This window comes from Lepus europaeus, chromosome 13, assembly GCF_033115175.1.
Source record: "Lepus europaeus isolate LE1 chromosome 13, mLepTim1.pri, whole genome shotgun sequence".
Lineage (NCBI taxonomy): Eukaryota > Metazoa > Chordata > Mammalia > Lagomorpha > Leporidae > Lepus > Lepus europaeus.
This window is the reverse complement of record NC_084839.1, coordinates 30,797,213-30,822,523: the sequence shown is the minus strand read 5'-3', so window position 1 is coordinate 30,822,523 and position 25,311 is coordinate 30,797,213.

Genomic DNA, 25,311 nt, shown 5'->3' with positions numbered 1-25,311 from the left:
AGATTCAAATGCATTTAGAGAGCATAACATGCAGCAGTGAAATTTTAATTTGTATCTCCTTGTAGGCTAACGGACAAGGAAGGCTTGATAAGAGAATGATGGGGGAGTAAAATATGATACTTTTATTAATATACAGGCAGACCTGCAATTTTCTAGGTTTCCTTCTAATTAGATGTTGTCAGTGTGTGGACAAGTTAAGTGTAGAGTGTGTCCCTCGGCAGAGTAGAAGTGTGAAATGAATGTGCAATTTCAAGGGAATGTAATATAATTAGAAAACCCTTGGCAAATCATTGACATCAGGAAAGACATTAAAAACCCAGCCACGGCCCTTTTAAAGAATCAAATTCCATTAAATAGAAATCCTGAGAAAACCAGTGAACTCAGTCACAAAGGTAAAATAAGGAGAGTGAAGTGGTCAATACTCCATAGCCCCTTATGCCCAGTTCTCTATGATTTGTTTTAGAAGCAGTCACCCAAGTGACAGGAAATTGAAAGTCAGGTGCTTCTGCATTTGCCGTTTCTTACTGTGCTTTATTTAACAAGCAACAGTAGCTGCACAACCAGAGGCCTTGCATGCCAATGGATTACTATACAGGCAATGCAGGTGGCTTCCACCATTACTAAATATAAAGGATCAAGCTCATAAACAGAAAGTGTTAAGACAAAAGTAAGGCTATGCCACTCTTGTTCTTAAAATCCTTTAATGGTTTCTCATCTCACTCAAAATGAAAACTTGAGCCCTCCTAAGAATCTACAAGTTGGGGTGGGTGCTGTGGCATAGAAGGCTAAGCACCCATGGCACCGGCATCCCATATGGACACCAATTTGTGTCCCAGTTGCTCCTCTTCCAACTCAGCTCTCTGCTTATGCATGGGAAAGCAGGGGAAGATTGACCAAGTGCTTGGGCACCCACATGGGAGACCTGAAAGGAGTTCCTGACTCCTGGCTTCGGATAGGCTCAGCTCTGGCTATTGTGGCCATTTGGGAGTGAACCAGCGGTTAGAAAACCTTTCTCTCTGTAAGTCTACCTCTCACATAAATAAATAAAATCTTTTAAAAAAGAATGTACAAGGTCACAATGAAGGCCCCATTTCCTTTGTAATTTCAAGCTAGTCACTCTTCCCCTTGAGCATTGTATTCCAGCTGCACTGGCTCTCAACTCTCAAAACTGACCAGGCAAACTTTCACATGTTCTTTCTTTGCTCTGGGATGCTCTTTCCCAAATAGCCTCATGGTTTGCTCCCTAACTCAAGTTTCTGCTCAGATCTAACCTACCAAGCTTGTCTTTCCTTGATCACTTCACTAAAAAGTAAATAGCCCGTTGTCCTATTTTCTTCTTTCTTGTTTTGCTATTCTTCGTGGTATCTATGACTTCCAATATACTAATTATATAATTTCCTTATTTTAATTTGGTTATTTAATGTCTTCTTCCACCTGTTGTATAGCTTCACCCTGACATGAATACTTAGAAGACAAACTGCAAAAACTAAGTGCTCAATAAACATTTGTTGAATAACTGAATAAAGATACGAAGGAAAGAATGAAAATATTCAGCCGGCACCATGGCTTAACAGGCTAATCCTCCACTTTGCGGCACCGGCACACCAGGTTCTAGTCCCGGTTGGGGCGCCGGATTCTATCCTGGTTGCCCCTCTTCCAGGCCATCTCTCTGCTATGGCCCGAGAAGGCAGTGGAGGATGGCCCAAGTCCTTGGGCCCTGTACCCGCATGGGAGACCAGGAGAAGCACCTGGCTCCTGGCTTCGGATCAGTGAGATGCGCCAGCCGCAGCGGCCATTGGAGGGTGAACCAACGGCAAAAAGGAAGACCTTTCTCTCTGTCTCTCTCTCACTATCCACTCTGCCTGTCAAAAAAAAAAAAAAAAAAAAAAAAAAGAAAGAAAGAAAGAAAGAAAGAAAAGAAAATATTAACTTATCTGTTAATCACGAGTCTTCATGTAGGGAAGGAAGAGTGATGGCCTTAGGAAAATTTCAAGAACTCTTTAATCACAAGTATACTTATTAAAAATGCTCATAGTTCAATAGAACATATAAATCAATTGGAAGTACCATTAACACAGTGCTGAAGTGCCGAACATTTGAAGGTCAATGAGGTTAAAATTACACCAAGCAGAAAAAATTATACTCCACTCACCTAAGGAAATCAGAAAATCTTCAATGACATTTGAATTGTTTTTAAAAGATAGAATGGATTTAGATGCCTCTATTTGAATGGGTTGGGTGAGTATTCAAGAAGGAGAAGACATGTAAAAAAAGGTTCAAATCTGTGAGTCACTGAGTACAAATGTTAAGTTCTTCTGTTTGGCTGCAACATACAACATACAAAGATAACCACAGGGAGAAAAAGTTGGAAAAAGGTAGAGCCAAATTATGAAAAAACTTACAAAAGATCCATCACTTTAGCAGGATTTGTTGTCTACTTGAATATAAGTGCTTTGACCTGTGCTTTGACCTTGCACTTTGTTTTTTAATTTTTTTTTTTTTTTGACAGGCAGAGTTAGACAGAGAGAGAGAGAGACAGAGAGAAAGGTCTTCCTTCCGTTGATTCACCCTCCAAATGGCCGCTAAGGCCGGGGCGCTGAGTGGATCCGAAGCCAGGAGCCAGGTGCTTTTCCTGGTCTCCCATGCAGGTGCAGGGGCCAAGAACATGGGCCATCCTCCACTGCCTTCCCGGGCCACAGCAGTAGAGATGGACTGGAAGAGGAGCAACCAGGACAGAATCTGGCACCCCAACCGGGACTAGATTCACTTTCTTCTGGGTAATATATTAGCCATCAGTAAGAAGTGGAATGATTCCTGGGATCTATGGGGGAAGCTAATGAGCCCCTCTCCTCTTCACTTCTTTCTTTCTTAAATCATCTGTCTCCATGATGGATCAAGGCATCCAGCTATGTCCATCTCAGCCAGATGCCCCCATCCTTCCTCTGGGTGGGGCATGTGAGGCAACAGAAAGCAGTTATATGACAGGACTAGCTTCAGCAGGGAACTGCTAACCAGGAGAAATGAGACCCAAACTAAGAAATACATGACTAACTGTTTCAGATTATCTTTTGGTGCTCTTAGTTTTTCTTTGTTTGAGACTATTTTTACGTCTCCTATACTTTTTCTAAATAGTAAAGCATCTGCTTATTAAAAATATACTATTATTTATTAAAAAAGAACCACTAGCTTATAAACAAAGTTTATATTTTACCCTTGTCTTTATTATTTCTAATTAGAGCTAAATCTGAATTCAATCTTAAAATTTTTCATTCTCCCCTTTGGGTCTTCATTTTTATTTTTCTTGTAGTTCAGTTATTATTTTTTTGATAGGCAGAGTTAGACAGTGAGAGAGAGAGAGAGACAGAAAGGTTTTCCTTTTCCGTTGGTTCACCCCCCAAGTGGCCACTACGGCCGGTGCATTGTGGCCGGCACATCGCACTGATCTGAAGGCAGGAGCTAGGTGCTTCCTCCTGGTCTCCCATGCAGGTACAGGGCCCAAGGACCCGAGCCATCCTCCATTGCCTTCCCAGGCCACAGCAGAGAGCTGGCCTGGAAGAGGAGCAACCGGGGCAGAATCCGGTGCCCCAACTGGGACTAGAACCCAGGGTACTGGTGCCGCAGGTGGAGGATTAGCCTAGTGAGCTGCAGCGCTGGCCCGTATTTCAGTTATTTTTAAATCCCACCAGACCTCATCTTTTTTTTTCTGTTCTGAATTATTTTTTAAAATGTTGTATTTCAGTGTCTCATAAAACTTTACATTTTCTTTCTACCCTTTTCTAACATGTAACTTTAACACTTTGAAACCTCTACATTTTTCACTATTTTATAATAATCTTATTTTTGCTATTCTCTTCTCTTTTTATCTTTTAGTAATCTTCTAAAATTTGTTCTCATAGGTTAAAAAGAAGTTCAGATATGAAAAAAGAAATTCAAATGCAAAGGTGGAGACATTAATCAAAGCCAAAACTGTGAATAAATGTGGAAGAAGTAATTCTCAACTTTCCCCACACCATACCCCAGTCCCGCAGCCTATCCTATTACGAACCCTCCTCTAGCAGGGAGAGATAGTATTGCAAAGATTCTCCATGAAAAGAATCTGAGGACACATGAGTTAATTCTCCCTTGTTCTGTATGTTTCTCCTCCCTCCCCACACAGACAATACCATTAATTGTCCTGAAAGATATTGCATGCTCCACCATCCTATTCTATTGTACGTAGGAAAGGCATACTTTGTATCCCACAGCCTCTGATACAGATAGCTATGTGAATTTAGCAAATTATGTCAAAGTCATGTTATCATCTAGGAGAGTTTATAGTTGCCTTTTCAGATGAAGAACTCAACAGTGTTGCAGTTCTCAAAGGATATCCAAGACAGGAAAAGTAGAAGAGATGCTCATCCAGATATTTTGCAATAATTTCAAATTATCCTGGTTTAAACATGTTTCCCATCTTTTTTTCCTAACCATGGGGATCAAGGAAAATCCATTTTAAATTAAAAATTTTAAAAATTCTGATCAGGCAGTACGATCTATGTGGTTTCCTTACATTTACAAGTACCACTGTGTAATACAGACCAGCCCAGAGGCTGCTGTGTGTGGAGAGCTGACAAACTCAATGAGCCTCAAAGCATGATTTACGTCCACTTTCAAAGACCATTTTCAGGTTTCTGAGAGAACACAAGAGATTTTTCTTGGGAGACTTGACTTTTTAAGGGTGATATAATAAAAATTTAGACAGAAATCATCTTGATACTGTTTTTGATTTTGTCATTTTCACGCACCAGATCTATATCATTTCTTTTCCCAGATGGGAGACTTTAGTTTAATGACCCCAGACTGCTGTACTTTGCCCTGTTTCAGGATGTGTTAATTCCCTTTTTAATTGTCTGGCTGGGAATGTCCTGTTTGCTACCCTTATTCGCTTTTCGATGCTCAGTCCTTCTTTAGCCTTATGACCAGGAAGTCTCACTCCAGCAGAAGCACACTGGCCGGAGACAGATGCTCTCATTGGCTCAGAACTGGCCAGGACACAACAGGAGAGCAAGTACAAAGCCATTCAATGGAACTGAGTATGCCAAGCTTTCTAGCCACACTAAGACTCCTCATCTGGGACATCATAGGATACATATTTGAAAGTAAGACTGTTCATGTGCTTGAGGGCTTTGAGTTTTTATCATTGCAGGTCTACAAAGACACTCACTCTGAATAGCTTTGGGACAATTGAGAAAAATTTCACGTTGTTCCATAGATCTCTGAACTTTAAGATCAAATGATTGGAAGGAATATCAGGAATTTATATAGGCCAAATTCTAATGCCTATGAAATGAGATTTCACAGTTTGGTTCAAAAGGTAGCTTTTTAAGAAACAGAAATAAAGGAAGGAAGAAAAATTTAAACTTTCAGAGTGTTCTTTAATAATACTTTTCCCTCACTTTAATTTCTGTTATAGTTTCTATAAGCAGTATATAAAATTATCTGATACTAATCTGATATTCAATGAATATTTTCCTTTATTTTTAATTTTTATATCATCTGACCTCCTCATTTTTATTTATTTTTCTCTTTCTTGGTCCCAATTTCATTCCAATTCCTGGGCCTCTATTTCAAAGAACAGGAATCTTCATCCTGGCTTGTGACAGAAATAAGAGTAGCTCTCGGGGCTGGCGCTGTGGCGCAGCAGGTTAAAGCCCTGGCCTGAATCACCTGCATCCCGTATGGGTGCCGGTTCTAGTCCCAGCTGCTCCACTTCTGATCTAGCTCTCTGCTATGGCCTGGGAAAGCAGTGGAAGATGGCTCAAGTCCTTGCACCCCTGCACCCATGTAGGAGGTCTAGAAGAAGCCCCTGGCTCCTGGCTTCAGATCGGCGCAGCTCCGGCCATTGTGGCCATCTGGGGAGTGATCCAGCGAATGTAAGACCTCTCTGTGTCTCTACCTCTCTCTGTAACTCTGTCTTTCAAACAAATAAAAATAAATCTTTAAAAGAGTAGCTCTCTCTAAACAATATTATTAGAAAATAAAACGTGTCTTGTCACGTCCATTCCCCACACACTGCACGTCAAGCTTCTTTCCTTCGTACATGGAGGAGAGGAAAGGGTTTAGCTATAGTTCAGTGACAGATGTTTGGTGTTTGGTTTTAGCAAGACTCACCAGCGCCTGACTTTCTTCTGCCCTGTATGCTCCACTCCCCAGCTTGTCTCCAGAGCACTATGGTCCTGCTGTGAGGAATCATTCAGTTTCATTCCCCAAGTCTCTACGAGGATCACTCTGAAGTGTATATGGGTCTGTGCCAGGCAGGAGGTTATTTCATGAAAATCAGCCAAGATTTCTTTTATTTCCTTTCATCACATGACTTCTGGTTAAGCCTCTGGTGGGAAATTTGTAAGGTTAGCATCTAATGTCTGTAGCTCACGGAGGACAACTGCACTCTGTAATTGAAAGCTTCATCACGGTGTTGGATTGGGATTTTTTCACAGGGAATGTCTCAAAGTCAGAAGCAGTAAATTGGGATATGGGGAATCTTGTCATTTACATACTCTATCCCAACATATGGCAGTAACTTTAGATGCCAACCACAGTCACTCATAATTAAAACATTAGACAGTAAAAATACAGAATACTTTTTTCTTAGCTCTTTTACATTAATTCAATCTGTCCATATGTCCACCAAAGAATAATATAGCAAAAATAAAAAGGGAAAATAGCCTAGAGATTTGAAGAGTTATTTTCTTTGATTTAATATCACATTAAAACTTTATATGTGAGTTGGCGCTGTGGTGCAGTGGGTTAAGGCCCCAGGTCCATAGTGCCGGCATCCCATATGGGCACCAATTCATGTTCCAGATGTTCCACTTCTGATCCAGCGCTCTGCTATGGCCTGGGAAGACAGTTGAAAATGGCCCAGGTCTTTGGGCCCTTGTGCCCACTTGGGGGACCCAGAAAAACTCCTGGCTCCTGGCTTTGGATCAGCACAGCTCTGGCTGTTGTGGCCATTTGGGGAATGAATGTGAAGATGGAAGTCCTCTCTCTGAGTCTACATCTCCCTGTGGCTCTGTCTTTTAAATAAATAAATATTTTTTTTTGTTTATTTTTTTTTTGACAGGCAGAGTGGACAGTGAGAGAGAGAGACAGAGAGAAAGGTCTTCCTTTGCCATTGGTTCACCCTCCAATGGCTGCTGCGGCCAGCGCGCCACGGCCGGAGCACCGCGCTGATCGGATGGCAGGAATCAAGTGCTTATCCTGGTCTCCCATGGGGTGCAGGGCCCAAGCACTTGGGCCATCCTCCACTGCACTCCTGGGCCATAGCAGAGAGCTGGCCTGGAAGAGGGGCAACCGGGACAGAATCCAGCGCCCCGACCGGGACTAGAACCTGGTGTGCCTGCGCTGCAAGGCGGAGGATTAGCCTATTGAGCTGTGGTGCCGGCCAAATAAAATAAATATTAAAAAAAAAAAAACAAAAAACTATAGGGGCCAGAGCTGTGGCATAGTGGGTAAAGCCACCACCTGCAGTGCCAGCATCCCATATGGGCACCAGTTCGAGTCCCAGCTGCTCCACTTCTGATCCAGCTTTCTGCTATGGCTTCAGAAAACAGTGGAAGATGGCCCAGGTCCTTGGGCCCCTGCACTCATGTGGGAGACCTGGAAGAAGCTCCTAGCTCCTGGCTTCAGATCGGTGCAGCTCCAGCTAAGCTGCCATTGCATCAATTGGGGAGTGAACAGGGATGGAAGACCTCTTTCTCTCTCCCTCTCCCTCTCCCTCCCTGCCTCTCCTTCTCTCTGTGTAACTCAGACTTTCAAATAAATAAATATTTAAATTTAAATAAATATATATATGAATCTATAGCACAATGATAATGTCACAATACTACACTGAAGTAAATATATATAAATTTAAAACAATATTACACCGAAGTAAATATATTTAAATTTTAAAAATGTTAATTTTCAATCAGCTAATCTGCATATAGCTGATATTACTTTTCTCATTATCTGCTGAAACAAAAGTGAAAAACAATGAAAATACCTCTTATAATGAGAAAATATAAACAATCTATATAACAAACTGTTTTCAGTCAATTCAATTAAGTGACCTGCTAATTATAAATCTTCAGATTTATTAGAATATCTATCCAGAAATGTTTTTCCTGGTATACTTTTCATATATTTCTAATAAAATACTCTTCAATTGAATTTAATAGAATTCACTTATTTCTATCATTCTTCCCCCAATTAGTATTCACAGTTCTATTTGAAATTCATGGGATTGTGTGATTTTGTTATTAAATATCTTCCAAACCTTTTGGAAAATTTTCCCTCTTCCGGTATTTTTTCTATCCTTTTCCCTGTTTTCTGGTATTCCAAAAAAAAAAATGTTAAACTTCCTCACCACATCTCCTGAGTTTCTTTCCTTCTATTTTGTACTTTCCATATTTTGTCTCTTTGGCTTTATTCTGGATGGTTTCTTTTTATCTATGTCAATTCATTAATAATCGTGAGCCTTCTGCTGCTTTTCCCAGGTGCATTATCAGGGAGCGGGGTTGGAAGTGGAATAGCTGGGTCTTGAACTGGCACCCATATTGGAGAAAGTGGCTTTATGCATTATTCCACAAAGCCAGTCTCAACCCTGTTATTTTTAATATAGGGCATACCTATTTGTCTTTGTTAGATAACAGACATTTGTAGGGGTTCTCTTTCATGTTGTCCTGCTTCACTATGTCCTTGGGTAGGTGGCTTTGTGTGTCAGATACAACATTTAAAAAGTGGTAGAAATAACTTGAGTCCAACATGGTGCTATTATCCCTCAGAGAAGAGAGAATTTTCATCTGCTTTCACTGGTACTTGTAGATCCTAGCTTTCCAGATTCACCTTAAATTCGATTTGAGCAACCCAAATTACTTGACAGTGAGTGTAATGTGTTTCAGGACAGGAGCTACTTGTGGCTCAATCTTGGGAAACTTAGATTCATTTCCTAAGTTTAAATCAGGGAAATTCATCTGGGGAGCTCATCTTTGGCAAGATACAAACTTCAGCTCTTGTCTTTGAAGACCGAGAACTGTCAAAGACCTGCTTAACTCTTCCTTTGGCTTAGTAAATGTTCCTGGGCCAAAGAACCTCCAAATCCTGTACTCATCTCTCTAAATTCCTTCTTCTCTTAAGTGCTCATCTAGTTATTCCTCATTATTCTATTAGCTATTTGATACTTTGTACTCTTAATTCATTTACAATTTAAAGTTATAGTTTGCAAGAGGACTGTTTCAAATTACTCAGTATGGCATTCCCATAAACAGAAGGTTTTCCTTTTTTTATCTTTACAATTACATTTGTATTTAATTACTTTTTGTAATTTCAATTTAAAAATTAGCAATAAAAATTGGACAAATTTGTGTGATATTCTGTGATTAAGTACATGTATACATTGTGCAATATTCAACCAGGTAAATATATTTATCTTCTCAAAAATTTAAATTTCTTTATAGTGAAAACATTCAAAATCACTTCTCTAGTTTTAATACCGAAAGACATAGTACATTAACTTGTCAATAGTCATGTAACGTCACAGTAGAATCCCAGAACTTCCTAATTCTATCTAGCGATAACCTAGTACTCACCAATTAACTTTTCCCGATCTTGCCCCTTCAATTTCCTCCATCGCTTCTGGTAAACACCATTGTATTTTTAACTTCAATGGGATTATCTACTTTTCAGACTGCACATATGAGTGAGATCATGTGATATTTGGCTTTATGTGTTTGGCTTATTTCACCTAATAAAGTGAACTGCAGTTTAACCTTTTATTGGATGAGTAACATTCCATTGTATATAGGTACCACATTTTTGTTATTCATACATCAGTGTATGGATATTCAGCTTGTTTCTATTTCTTGGCTATTGTGAATGGTACTATAACAAACATCAGAGAGTGGCTGTCTCTTCAACAGATGGATTTCGTCTCTTTTAATTATATGCCAGGGTGAGATTGCTGAATCTAATGTCGGGTTTTTGTTTGTTTGTTTGTTTGCTTTTTTGTTTTTGCTCTTTTATTTGTCTGAGGATCTTCCTTATTGTTTTCCTAACAGCTATATTAAAAATGTACATTGCCCCAAGGGTTTGCAAGAATTACTTTTTCTCCACATCCACACTAACCCTTGCTATCTTTTGTCCTTTTTTATAACAGCCAATCTTACTGGAGTGAGGTAATATCTCATTGTGGTTTGGGTTTGCATTTATCAGATGATTACTTATATTGAGCTTTCTTTTCTTGTATCTGTTGGCCATTTATAAGCCTTCCTTTAAGAAATATCTGTTTAGATCTACTGACCATTTTAATTGGGTTATTTGTGGTTTTGATACTGAGTTTTTCAACTTCCTTACATACTCTGGATATTAACCTTTGTCAGCCTGCAAATATTTTCCCCTCTTCTGTGGGTTGTATTTTCATCCTATTGATTATTTTTGTTGATGTGCAAAAGCTCTTCGATGAATGATATCTCATTTCTCTCTCTTTGCTTTTATTTTTTGTGCTTTTGAAGTCTGATCTAGAAAATCCTTGTCCATTTTAAAGTCTTGAAATGATTTCCCTGCTTTGTTCTACTTGCTTAAAATTTTGGTGTTTCCACTTTAGGCTTTTAATGCATTTTGGATTGATTTTTGTATTGGTGAAAGATAGGGATCTAGTCTCATTCTTTGGCACGTAGATATCCAATTTTCCCAATACCATTTTTAAAAACATAATCTTCCCATACAAGTTCTTGGCACTTTGCCAAAGATAAGTTGGCTCAAGATGCATGGGTTGACTTCTAAGGGTCTCTAAAGAGCATAGCTTTGTAATGTGTTTTAAAGTCAGGTAGTGTAATGCCTCCAGTTTTCATTCCTTTTTCTAAATATCACTTTTTTTAGTTGTGTGAAAACTATGATAGAAATTTTATTTATTGGATAGTCAGACTTGGGGCGGGGGAGAGGGAGGGAGGGAAGGAGAGAGGGAGGGAGAGAGAGATCATCTGTCTGCTGGTTCACTTCCCAAATGGCAGCAGCAGCCAGGGGTGGGCCAGGCTGAAGTCAGGAGCTTCTTGCAGGTCTCCCACATGGTGACAGGGGCCAAAGCACTTGGCCTATCTTCTTATTCTTTCTCAGAAACATTAGCAGAGAGCTGGATCAGAAGTGAAGCATCTGGGACTTGAACCAGTGCCCATTTGGGATGCCAGCATTGCGGGTAGCTATGCCACAATGCTGGCCAATAGGTATCACATTGAATCTGTACATTGCTGCTGAATATTTTAATGGTATTGATTTTTCTAATCCATAAACATAGATATCTTCGCATTTCTTTGTGTCCTCTTCAGTTTCTTTCATCAATAATTTATGGTTTCCATCATACAAATCTTCACCTCTTTGGATGAATTTCTTCACAGATACTTTTTTGTTGGCTAATAGAGATGGAATTTCTCCTCATTTCTTTTTCAGATGATTCACTGCTGATTTTTGTACATTGACATGATCCGCAATTGTGATGCATTTGTTTATTAGTTCAAACCACATTTTGGTGAAGTCTTTGGAGTTCTCTACATATAAGATAATGTCACCTGCAAATAGAGACAATCTGGTTTCTTCTTTTCCAATTTGGATGTCATTTCTCTTTCTCTTTCCTAACTCACTATGATTTCTAGTACTATGCTGAATAAAAGTGGCAAAAGCTGGCATCCTTGCATTGCTCCAGATCTTAGAACTCTTCAGCATTTCCACATTCAATACGATGTTAGCTGCTGGTGTGCTATATATGGCCTTCATTATGCTGGGGTATGGTCCCTCTATATCTAATTTTATGAGTTTCATGAAGAGATTTTTAATTTTATTGCATGACTTTTCTGTGTCTATTGAAATGATCATATGATTTTGTCTTTCATTCTGTTGATTTCGTGCATCCCATTTATTGATTTGCCTACGTCAAGCCATCTTTGAGTCCCTAGGATGAATCACACCAGATCATGATGAATGATATTTTTATTGTGTTGTTGGATTTCATTTTTTAGTATTCTGCTGAGGATTTCTACATTTATATTCATCAAGGATATTGCTATGTAGGTTTTTTTTCTTGGTATCCTTGAATGGTTTGGATATCAAGGTAATACTGGCACCACAGAATGAATTTAAAATAATTTTTTTCTAGTTTTTTGAAACAATTTTAGATTTGTGTTATTTCTTCTTTGTTTGCAATTTTGTAGTTAAGCCATTCATGCCTTGGACTTCTTTGATGGGAGTTTTATTATTATTTATTCAATTTTCCTACTTGTTATTGGCCTGTTTAGTTATTTTGTTTCCCCATGATTTAATCTTGGTAACTTGTCTGTGTCCAAGAATTTGTCCGTTACCTCCATGTTATCAAGTTTATGGCAATATATGGTTCATAGTAATTTCTAACAATATATTCTAGTCATGTGATATCACTCATAACGTCTCTGTGTTAATCTCTAATTCTATGTATTAAAACCTTCTGTTTTTGCTTAGTCTCTCTATGAGTTTATTGATTCTGCTTATTTTTCCTTTTTTTCTCCAAATTGGGAAATTTTTCTTTAATTATTTAACTGAATAGGCCTTTACAAAGCTTTGTAAAGAACCAGCTTTTTGTTTCATTGACTTTTTGTATTTTATGAATCTATGGCACTTATATTTGCTCTGAGTTTTACTATTTTCTTCTACCAACATTTATTCAGCTTGTTTTTCTTTTCTTTTTCCTTGAGGTATAGCAATAAGCTGTTTATTTAAGATCTTTCTGAAGTTTTCTTTTTTTTTCTTTTTTTTTTTAGGCAAGCATTGATTACTATTAACATCCCTCTTAGAACTGCTTTTGCTATCCCATAGGATTTGGTATGTTGTATTTCCATTTTCATTTGTTTCAAGAAATCTGTAAGTTTTATTCTTGATCCAGTGGTTGTACAGGAATCTGTTGTTAAATTTACATGTACTTCTATAGCTTTTCTTGTTTTTTTTGTTTTGTAATTTTATTTCATTGTAGTCAGAAAATATGCTCAACATGATCACTGTTCTTTTAAATTTGTTGAGACTTGTTCTATGATCGACCATGTGATCTGTCCTGGAACATGTTCCATGTGCTGTTGAGAAGAGTGTGTATTCTGCAGCTCTTGGACAGAAAGTTCTAGATGTCTGCTGGGTGCAATTGACCTAGGGTGTATATAACTCTGCAGTTTGTAATACAAAATGAGATTAAGTCACTGGAGTACAGGTTTCTGCCTGATGCTGGATAAGTATAGAGGTTCATTATGTGAGCACTGGCTATGGGGTACAGGCCTTTGGGCTTTATCAGGTGCTTCGGCTCACAATGGTAGACCAACTCTGAACTCTAAAGCACAGTCTTAAGTTCTTTATTCTCTCTTCTCTGCACAGCTAGAATTTTGTTTTCTGTGGGTGACCAGGGGACCCCTGGCTGTGGAAGCTCCAAATATTTACTCCACAGATATGGGACTGGGGGCAGGGACAGAGGAATTCAATCTGGTTAAACTTTATCATAATTATCCTGGCTCTGGATTCAGTTCACTTTCCCTCTCCTGAGAGGAAGACATATCTCCACACCTTACTCCTTGTAGTTCAAGGAGTGGTATGTGGACAATTCTCATTCTTCTTTCCAATTCTACTTTTCTTTGATTGTAGTAAGAGGAGACACAGTGGTCTCTTACCTGGCTTCCATACCTGTGAAGAAGTGACTTGGTGTGTGTTTATAGTTATTCCAATTGATGTTCCTATAGGGAGGTGGTCGCTGGAGCATCTCTTTCAGCTGCCACATTGGTTGTGCCTCTCCAGAAGTATTTTTGTAATTACTTTTTACTAGGGAATTTTTAGAATACTACTAAATGATTGTAGTGTTATTCACATACAACCATTAAGTTATTTTCACTGGAATTGAAGACAAAGTAGATTTAATTGGAAATTTTCCTAGCAATCAAACATGCCCTCAATACTAATGAGTGAAAGCCTGAATAGCTCTATATAATGGTTTCTCTATATTGCAAAAGGTTTTATAGGATATTCTATTTTTAATAGAAAAAATATGTCAAAATGACCGGTTTATGCCTTAGGATTAGAAACTGATCCAATAGAGAAAAAATGAGAAAAATTTCATAAAAATGAGGATATGAGCAAAGCCTCATGCCAATATACACTAGGATAAATTATAAGATATTTGTGAATATGAAAAAACTGCTATGAAAAAGTCCAGATGATTCCCATGATTACTACTACTAATAATTACATGTGTCTTTGGGTATGTATGTATATAAAAGATAAAGTAAGAGATGGGTGAAAGGAATGATGATGCGGACTACCCAAAATTTGAACAACTAGGAAAATTTTCCAGACAACCACTTTTTCAAGACAAGCAAGAACTAAACATGAAGCCAGTGAGTATCTTCACTAATCAGAAGTTGATAACATTCCTAAATTCTAAATATTAGAAAGAGGAATTAAATCTGTACATAAAGGGAAGATGAATAGAAAGGAATATGTCATTATAAGTTCTATAAAAATTACATCAAGGGAATTTAAAAACACCTAACAAGATTGGAAAATCAACCAATACATGAATTTATTGAGTACCAGTTTATGTAGTCACTGTATTCAGCAATGAAACACTGGTAATTGACATGAAAATCATTCATAAAATATTTATCTCCTAGGGACCTAGCAGTTAATACACATCTACTAAGAACCATTACTCCTAGAGTGTAATTTCTTTTAGGGGGAGATAGACAAAGTGCACTTATTACATTAAACTGACATGTTATGGGTATGTTAGGTAGAGCAGAGTAAGCTAGAGACGTAGCTGTGGTGACTTCATGGAAGAAGTGACGTTCAGACACCAACATGAGGACTCTCAAGGATTTCAAGATGGCAGAATAAGGAAAGGATATACTGCTTTAGCCAAGGGGAAAATAGATTTAAAAAAAAAAAAGTGGAAGAAGTGCATTCCCAAGGGAGAGCTGGAGAGACAACGACAGTGGAAATTCCACAAAAAGAAAACGGATGCCATGGATTAGCATGGAATTGACATGCAGCAACAAGCGTGGACACAACACCTGACCTCTGTAGCCAAAAACCAGAGAAAGTGCCAGCTTTGGAGAGTGAGGTGACAGCAGACTGCAACAGCCCTTGCCACTGGTGATATTGGCAGATGGAGACTCTGGTGGACTACAATGTCTTGGCCTAGAGCCTTAATGGGAACATGGTATCCATCTAACCCAGGGGAAAAAGGGCATGTTTCTTTCTCCTCATCACCCCACAATGGTGCCTGGCAACCTGCTGAGAGAAGGTGCTATCCTGACACCAGGACCCACTACAGCGGCTCTTGTGCATGTGTCCAGAAATTGGCAGAAACAAGGTGCCATATTGTCACCAACAGCACCTATAGTGGCTCATGTGCACACATGGGATCCAGGGACTTTACCAGAGTGAAAGACCCATCTTCCTCACTGACTTTGTGTCTGGTGGGAGGATTGATAGTGGGCTGGGAACCCACATAGTACTGTGAGATGCCCCCAGCTTCTAAACACATCACAGGCTCCATGGCTCAAACCACCAAAGTGGAGCACACACAGGGAGCTGGCTCTGGTAATGTCTCCACCTCTCCCTGAACAGGACCAGCTAGCAGGGTAAAGCAGATCCTTGGTACCCTGTGACTGTTGGGGCACTGTGTGCTGAGAATGTGGGAACTTTGTGACTGCATGATAGAGCACAGGGTTTAGCTAGGTCTCTGGGCAATAACATGTGTGGCACCACAAATTTAGAGCTCCCTGATTACCAGGGGGGGGGGGTCATCATAGTGGGATCTGTGCTCACACGAGGACTGCACAGGTCACTTGTGCATTTCATGTGGCAGTGTGGATGAGTGTTACATCTACTATGGGCTAACCCAGGGCACTGATCACCTTGGAAGACAAGAGGTGAGGGTCTGATGCTGAAACACTGACTAGAGCTCCCTGGCCATACCCAGCACACACACTTCTGGGTATTTACTGAAAGAGAAGACACTCCACTAAGCTACAGAGGCATAGTCCAAAGCTAAAAACCATCAGAGGAAAAAAACAGCAAGTCATTCTACAAATGTCTAAAAATAAATGCAGATATTCAAGAAACAAGAATAAGGAAGAAAACATGATCCTCCCAAAAGGAACACAACAACACTGCAATATTAAAATGTGAAGATGTAGACTAATGAAATGCCTGAGAAAGAATTCAAAAGATTAACCATAGGATTACTCAAGAAGTACTGTGAAGCAAATTCATGAATTAAAGAAATCCATACACGATATGAGAAGAAAATTTCTCCATGATATTGAGATTTTGAAGAGAAATCAAACAAATATTAGAAATGAAGAATTCGATATGTCAAATAAAAAATTCAAGGGAAAGCCTTAACAACAGACTTGGTGAGGCAGAACAAAGAATAACTGAGCTAGAGGGAAAATCTTTGGCAATTTCTCAGACCACCCCTTCCCTCAGAAGAGAGAACAAATTAGAAAAGTTGGAGATTTATGGGATACTATCAAGCATCTCAACATATGGATCTTAGGAGGTCCTGAAGGTGTGGAAAGAGGATGGGTTAGAAGGCCTATTCAGTTAAATAATTAAAGAAAAATTTCCCAATTTGGAGAAAAAAAGGAACTTCCAAGTACATGAGGCACAAAGAATTTCTAATAGACATGACCAGAAAAGATCTTCACCATGACATATTGTACTGAAACTTTCAACAGTAAAACATAAAGAAATATTCTAAAAAGTACATGAGAGTAACTCCAGAATACATGGAGATGGTCTCTAATTAGACTCACAGCTGACTTCTCATCAGAACCTCTACAGGCTAGAAGAGAATTGAGAGCCATAGACCAATCTTAAAAAGGAAAACAAAACAAAACAAAACAAAACAAAAAAACTGTCAACCCAGAATACTGTACCCTGGAAAGCTCTCATTTATTAATGAAGGTGAAAGAAAGACCTTCCATAGGAAACAGAAACTGAAATAATTTGTCACCACTTGTCCAGCCTTACAAAATATGCTTAAGGATGTGATATACACAGAAACACACACAGATAGTCATCATGATAAAAGAATGTGAAGGTAGAACACCTCCAAGTAAAAGTACAAAGGAAATCCAAAGCAAGTAATAGGAATGTTTACAGAAAAATGGCAAGGCCAAGTCATCACTTACACATAGTAACTTTGACAGCCTAAATTCTTTAATTAAAAGATACAGGATGGCTCAATGGATTAAAAAAAAAAAAGACTCATCTATTCACTGCCTACAAGAAACACATCTCACTGACAAAGATACACACACTAGGGTGAAAAAAAGAGAATCCATGCTAATAGAAATCAAAACTGATTAGATGTAGCCATCCTAATATCAGACAAAATAGATTTTAACACAAAAACTATTAAAAGAGACAAAGAACGGTACCATGCAATGATTAAGGGATGAATTAAACAGGAAGATGTGACTATAATAATTGTATATATACCTAATATCAGGGTCCGTGGCTATATAAAACAAATATTAATGGATCTAAAAGAAGACATAGACTCCAATACAGTGGTAATGGGGGACTTCAACCCATAACTTTCATCAATGGACAGATCAACTAGACAGAAAATCAACAAAAAATAACAGAGATAATCTACACTATGGATAAAATGGACCTAATATCTATCTACAGAACCTTCCATCTCATGGTTATAGAATACAATCTTTTCATCAGTGCCTGGGAATTTCCCTGGGATAGACCACATGCTAGCCATAAAGCAAGTCAGCAAATTCAAGAAAACTCGAAATTATACTATGCATCTTTTCTGACCACAATGGAATGAAGATGGAAATTAAAAACTCAATAATCTCTAGAACAGAACATATGTAACACATGGAGACTGAACAACATGCTTCTGAGTGAGCAGTAGGTCATACAAAAAATCAAAAGGGAAATAAAAAACTTTTAGAAACAAATGAAGATAACAATACAACATATCAAAATTTATGGCATAAATCAAAACCAGTATTAGGAGGGATGTTTATAGCAATTGATGCCTATATCAAGAAACTAGAAAGGCATCCAATGAATGTGGTATCAACACATCTCAGGGACCTAGAAAAACAACAACAAATCAAAAAAAATTAGTAGGACAAAAGAAATAATTAAAATTAGAGAACAAATAAGCAAACTTGAAACAAGAATTCCATTCAAAGGATCAGTGAAACAAAAAAGTGGTTTTTTGAAAAAATAATGAAAACCGATACACTGTTGGCTCAACTAACCAAAAAAATAGAAGACCCAAATTGATAAAATCTCAGATGAAAAAGTAAAAGTAACAATTGTTACCACAGAAATAAAAAATATAGTGTGGTGTGTCAACAAATTGGAAACTCTAGAAAAAATGGATGGATTCCTGGACACATACAATCTACCAAAATTGAGTCAAGAAGACTGAGAACTTAAACAAACCAAAATATAAGACAGAGATTGAATCAGAAATAAAGAAACTCTCAGCAAAGAAAAGCCCAGAACCAGATGGCTTCACTGCTGAATTCCAGCAGACTTTTAAAAAAGAACTAACTCCAATTCTTCTCAAGCTGCTCAAAATAATCAGAAGGGAAGGAATCTTCCTAAACTCCTTATATGAGGTCTGCATCACCTAAACACATAAACCAGAGAAACATAACTATGGACCAATATCCCTAATGAACACAGATGTAAAAATCCTTAACAAAATACTACCTAATCAAATCCAACAATATATCAGAAAGATAATTTACCCAGATGAAGTGGGATTTATCCCTGGTATGCAGGGATGGTACAACATTCACAAATTAATAAATGAGATATATCACATTAACAAACTGAAGACTAAAACCATATGATTATTTCAATAGACACAGAGAAAGAATTTGATAAAATGCAACATTCTTTCATGATGAAAACCTTAAGCAAATTGGCAATAGAAGGAAAGTTCTTCAATGCAATCAAGGCAATTTGTGACAAACCCATAGCAAGATTCTTACTGATCTGGAAAAGTTGGAAGCATCCCCACTGAGATATGGAACCAGACAAGGATGCTCACTCTTACCACTGCTATTCAATATAGTCCTAAAAGTTTTAATTAGAGTAATTAGGCAAAAAAAGAGATCAATTGGATACAAACTGGGAAAGAAGAAGTCAAACCATCCCCATTTGCAGATAACATGATTCTCTATATATAGGGGAACACAAAGACTCTTCTAAGACACTGTTGAAATCATAAACAAGTTTGGTAAAGTGGCATTATATAAACTTAACACACAAGAATCAATAGCCTTTGCATACGCAGAGAATTCAATGGCTGAGAAAGAACTTCTAAGATCAATCCCATTCACAACAGCAACATAAAAAATAAAATACTTTTGAATACATTTTTATTAAGGAGGTAAAAGATCTCTATGATTAAAATTATAAAACATTAAAGAAAGAAATAGAAGGCACAAAGAAATGGAAACATTTTCCACATTCATTGATTGGTGTAATTAATATCATGAAAGCATCCATACTATCAAAAGCCGTTTAAATATTCAATGCAATCTGAATCAAAATACCAACGATATTCTTAGATCTAGAAAAAATGATGCTAAAATTTACATGAAAACACAAGAGCCTCTGAATAGCTAAAGCAATCTTATATGACAAAAACAAAGCTAGAAATATCACAATGCTAGATTTCAAGACACACTATAGTGTCTTGAAATTTATAGACACACTATAGTTATAATCAAAACCATCTGGTACTGGCATAGATATAAACATGTAGATCAACAGAACAGAATAGAAACCCCAGAACTCAATCCATGCATCTTCAAGCAACTATCTTTGACAAAGGAGCAAACATCAATAACTGGAGCAAGGACATTCTCTTTAACAAATGGTTCAGAGAAAACTGCATCTTTGCATGCAGAGGTAGGAAAGAAGACCAATACCTTACACTTTATACAAAATCAATGCCGTACGGATCAAAGATCTAAATCATTGACCTGATACAATCAAATTACTGGAGGAAAACAATGGGGAAACTCTGCAAGACATTGGCATAGGAAAAGACTTCTTGGAAAAGACCCCAGAAGCACAGGCAATCAAAGCCAAGATTGACAGTTGGGACTACATCAAGCTGAGAAGCTTCTGCACTGCAAAAGAAACTGAGCGAAGTAAAGGGGTAACTGACAGAATGGGAGAAAATATTTGCAAACTATGCAACTGATAAAGTGTTAACATGTAGAATTTATAAAGAGCTCAAGAAATTCAACAACAAAAGAAGCCATCCAGTTAAGTAATGAGCAAAGGATTTGAACAGGTATTTTTCAAGAGAGGAAATTAAAATGGTCAAGAACACAAGAAAAATGCTCAGGATCACTAGCCATTAGGGAAATGCAAATAAAAAACACAAAGAAGTTTTATCTCATTCTAATTAGAATGACTCTCAAACAGAAGTCAACAAACAATAAGTGCTGGAGAGGATGTGCAGAAAAAGTTACCCTAGTGCGTTATTGCTGGGAATATAAACTAGTACAGCCACTGTGGAAGACAGTGTGGAGATACCTCAGAAAGTTGAAAATAGATATACCATTTGACCCAGAATTCCACTCCTGAGAATTTACCCAAGGGAAAAGCAATCAGCATATGAGAGCCTTTTCTGTACTCCAATGTTAATTGCAGCTCAATTCACAATAGCTAAGATTGGAATCAACCCAGATATTAATCAACCAATGACTACAAAAAGAAATTATGATATATATCATATATATCATATCATAATTTATATATTATAAATATATTATACATATATGTGCATTATATTTATGTAATACATATTATGTATAGTACATATATTATGTCATATAAATTTATATTTATATACTATATGTAAATTATATACATATATATATATATATATACACACACTCTAAGGGATACTACTCAGTGGTAAAAAAGAATGAAATCTTGTCTTCTGCAACAAAATTGATGCAACTGGAAAGCATTGTAGTCAGCAAATAAGCCAGTCCCCAAAAGGCAAATATTTTATGCTTTGGCTGATCTGTGGTAACTAACAGAGTACAAAAAATGTCGTGTACAGGATTGCAATTGATATTTTGAATATCGATGACTGCTTATATCCCTTGTCTTTACTGACAAAGAAGAGTGCTTTTTTTCTTTTCACTATTTGTTGAATTCTTTACTTAGTGTAGGGTTAATCTTATGAGTACAAAGTAAACTGATAGTAGATCATTGTAAACATTAAGAGAGAGAATAAGAAGAAGTAGGAGGAAGTGTGTGAGTATGGGTGGGTGGGAGTGTAAGGTGAGATGTATCACTATGTTTCTAAATGTATATATGAAAAACATGAAATTTGGATCCCTTCAATATTTTTTTTAAAAAGAAACAAAAATTAATCCCCATAAGCAGCTATTTTACTCATGCAGTTATCTGAGGAATGTCTTCTGTGCGAGATAACCCCTACTACAAAGATGCTATGTTAGACGGGTCTAGCATGTTAGTGAAAGAGGAAGGGAATGAATATGACCGGCATGGAGTACAAATGGAAAGAATGGGTCATCAATGAAGGAGGTACCTTTCTCTGAAGGGAGGAGAGAACTTCCACTTTGACTATGACCATGTCTAAATAAGATCGGAGTCAGCGAACTCAAAATGCTTCCATAGCCTTGGCAACTCATGACAAGAGCCTAGGGTGATTACTGACGCCATAAACAAGAGTGTCAATTTGCTAAGTCAACAACAGGAGTCACCGTGCACTTACTCCTCATGTAGGATCTCTGTCCTTAATGTGTTGTCCAATGTGAATTAATGCTATAACTAGTACTCACAGTATTTTATACTTTGTGTTTTGGTGTGGGTGCAAACTGTTGAAATCTTTACTTAATTTATACTAAATTGATCTTCTGTATATAAAGATAATTGAAAATAAATCTTGATGCGAATGGAATGGGAGAGGGAATGGGAGATGGGAGGGTTGCGAGTGGGAGGGAAGTTATGGGGGGAGGGAAAGCCATTGTAATCTATAAACTGTACTTTGGAAATTTATATTTATTAAATAAAAGTCAAAAAAAGAAAGAAGAAAGATAATAAGATAATAAAGGTCATATACATACAAACATGTAAGGCCATGTGGACTTAAATCAGGATGAAACCAAGTGTTTTAGAAAAGTAATATCATTTCCTATTTTAGCAAGATTATTCTACCTGGTGAAAGACAATAGATTGGTGGTAGAGTGAGAGGACCTGTTGAGGGACCATGGTAGAAAGAAGGTAAGCAATGGTGATAAAATGGAAATAATTGGGGAATTTACTAGAATAGTCATTCTGTAATACACACTCATTTCTGCCATTAGGTAAGCATACAGGTGTCCCAGGCAAGATATATCCCTCCATATGTAAAAGTATTCATAGAAGCTCCCCAAAAATTAAGGTATTTGGATAAAATCTGTGTCATACCTAGACTGTGAAACTGAGATTTGTTAAAAGAATCAATTGCTTGAAAATAATGACTACCACCTACTATAAATAAGGTATTTTAGAAAGATTTGTTTCTTTTATTTGAAAGGCAGAGTTATAGAAAGGCAGAGCCAGAGAGACAGATGGGGGGTGGGGGGGTCTTCCATCTGCTAGTTCACTCCACAGATGGCCACAATGGCCAGAGCTGAGCCAATCTGAAGTCTGGAGCCAGGAGTTTCTTCTAGGTCTCCCAAGCAGGTGCAAGGACCCAAGGACTTGGGTCATGTTCCATTGTTTTCCCAGGCCATAGCAGAGAGTTGGATTGGAAGTGGAGCAGCCAGGATTCAAACCAGCAACAATGTGGAATGCCAGCACTGCAGGCAGTGGCTTTATGTGCTACACCACAGCACCGGCCCCAAGAATAGGTTTTCATTTACTAGTTAAGATATAGCTCGTAAATTTAGACCTGTATTAAAATCTAAATTTTATTTCTGTCCATCAACAATTTTTCATATAGATTAGGTAATGGGTGCTCTAAACCAAAGAGGGCAAGACTATTGTCTAAGACCTGCTTAACTAGTCTGTTACACTTATTTCCACTCACCTATCTCTTTATGGTTTCTTCCTTCTTCCCATGTGTTATATTGTTCTTAGAAACTCTATCAGCAATCTCATGGTCTTAAATTTTATTTTTATTCATACTATTCTTGTTCACAATTCTATGAAACTTTTCATTTTCGTGTCCTTCATTATTTTTCAAAAACAAGTAGTGAAAGTTTCAGGTGTTGTATTTAGTAATACTCACAGTAACCAAGAAGTTGGAACGACCTAGGTGTCATTCAGTTGATGAATGAAGAAAGAAAATATGGCACATATCTGCACTTCGCCAATTTCTCAACACCATTTGGCAAAGCTTACCATTTCTTCTCTCTTAAATACTTTCTCATCCTGGATTTTATTATTCTATGATCTCATCATCCTGCCTTTGCTTAGCACCAAGCCCAGCCATCATCCCCATTGTCACTCTCTTCCTGTGCAACCTTCTGTTGGCCAATGGCATTAATAACATTCCACCTATGCTGATACTTCCCATCTCTTCCCAGACGTTCCAGGGAAAATCTGATACCTTCACTTGAATATTTACTAAAAACGTTGAAATTCTTTAAAAATGTTTTTATTTATTTTCATTTTTTATATGAAAGGCAGAGAGAGGGAGAGAGAGAGAAAGATCAATCTTGTTTCTGGTGTTTTACTCTCCCTGTGGCACACGCCTTTCCCCCACTGCTCACAAAAGCAGGGGCCATAGCCAGGCAAAAGTCTGGTGCCAGGAACTCAGTCTGGGTCTCTCGTATGCGTGGCACAGACCCAAACACCCAAGCCATCACCTGCTGCAGCCTTCCCAGGTATACACTAGGAGAAAGGTGGAATTAGAGGTGGAGTAGGGACTCAAACTCAAGCACTGAATGTGGCATCTTAAGTGGTGTCTTAACTACCATACTATTCAGTCAAACATTTTAAAATTCTTAACACCCATATCCCCAAATATTTTTCCTTCTATTTTCTTAGTAAACAACTCAATAATCTATCTAACTTACTGAAATATAAATTAGATATCATGTTTAATTGTGGTTTATCCCCCACAGCCCACATCCAATCCACTAGCAAATCTTTTGGTTCTCTTTTTCCAAATCCATATACTTACTTACAACCATTCCTAAGACCACTAACCTGTTTCTAGTCATCATTTTATCTCACCCATACTAAGACAGTAGGCAATGAACTAGGCTTTCTCTGCAGCCCGTTTTGTCCCTTCTGTATGATAATCACAGTAAGTTTGTGATTTTTTCTTTTTTAATTACTTTTTCATAGGAATATAATACAGCTACAGGGATATTTGAATAAATAAAACATCTTTGCAGCAGGCAGCTTGATCATCTTGCTCTCATGAAGGAGACTAACATATGAAGTTCAATCACAGGAAGGAGTCATGGAATTTAAGCAAAATGTGAAATTTCTGTTTCTTCACAAGAAATGCATGTGTATTAAATAAGGCTCATATATGGATTACTTTTTAGAAGTAAACAGAATAATTTTAAGCAAAGTGTGTTCCCTAGAAAAGATATATACATTGAGAGGGAAACACATGGGAAAAAGGGAAAAAGAAAATGATAAACTATGCCATGAGTACAGTGAGTGTTCAACAACTTTGTATTGTTTATGAAGAAAAGGCTTTCCAAAGGGATCAATGCAATGCCTGGTACTGACATTTTTTTTTTCATTTTTCTAGACTTGACAGAAATAAAGGAGACATTGAAAGAAAAGTTTGCATGGATCCTGTTGAGCTGAAGAGGGTAGGTGGACATCTCTTTAGAAAAATGACAATAGCCCTGCTCATCCATCTCACAAATGTGTGTCATTAATCCAGCAGAGACAGTGAGAAAGAACATGGATCAAACAAAATCTGAGGGAAAGCAGGAAGGGTGCCGGGCTGGGAGTTGCAGACTCAGAGAACTACAGAAGGGTCTCTTATTAATGGGGAGTGTCACCTTGAGCAAGTCTGTGCCTTCGACTGCTTATAAGGTAGCAAGACTAGATCAACTTCAAAGTCCTCTGAGTTTGATCTGCTAGAATTTATCTCCACCCTCACTATTGGAAAGCGACAAATGCTGTACTGAATGTGGTAGAAGAGTGGCATTATTTCACATACCAAGGAGGCACAATACTATTAGACATATGGGGAAAATAGCCATTAGAACTGTTTCCTCACAAAGTATTTTGAATCAAAAC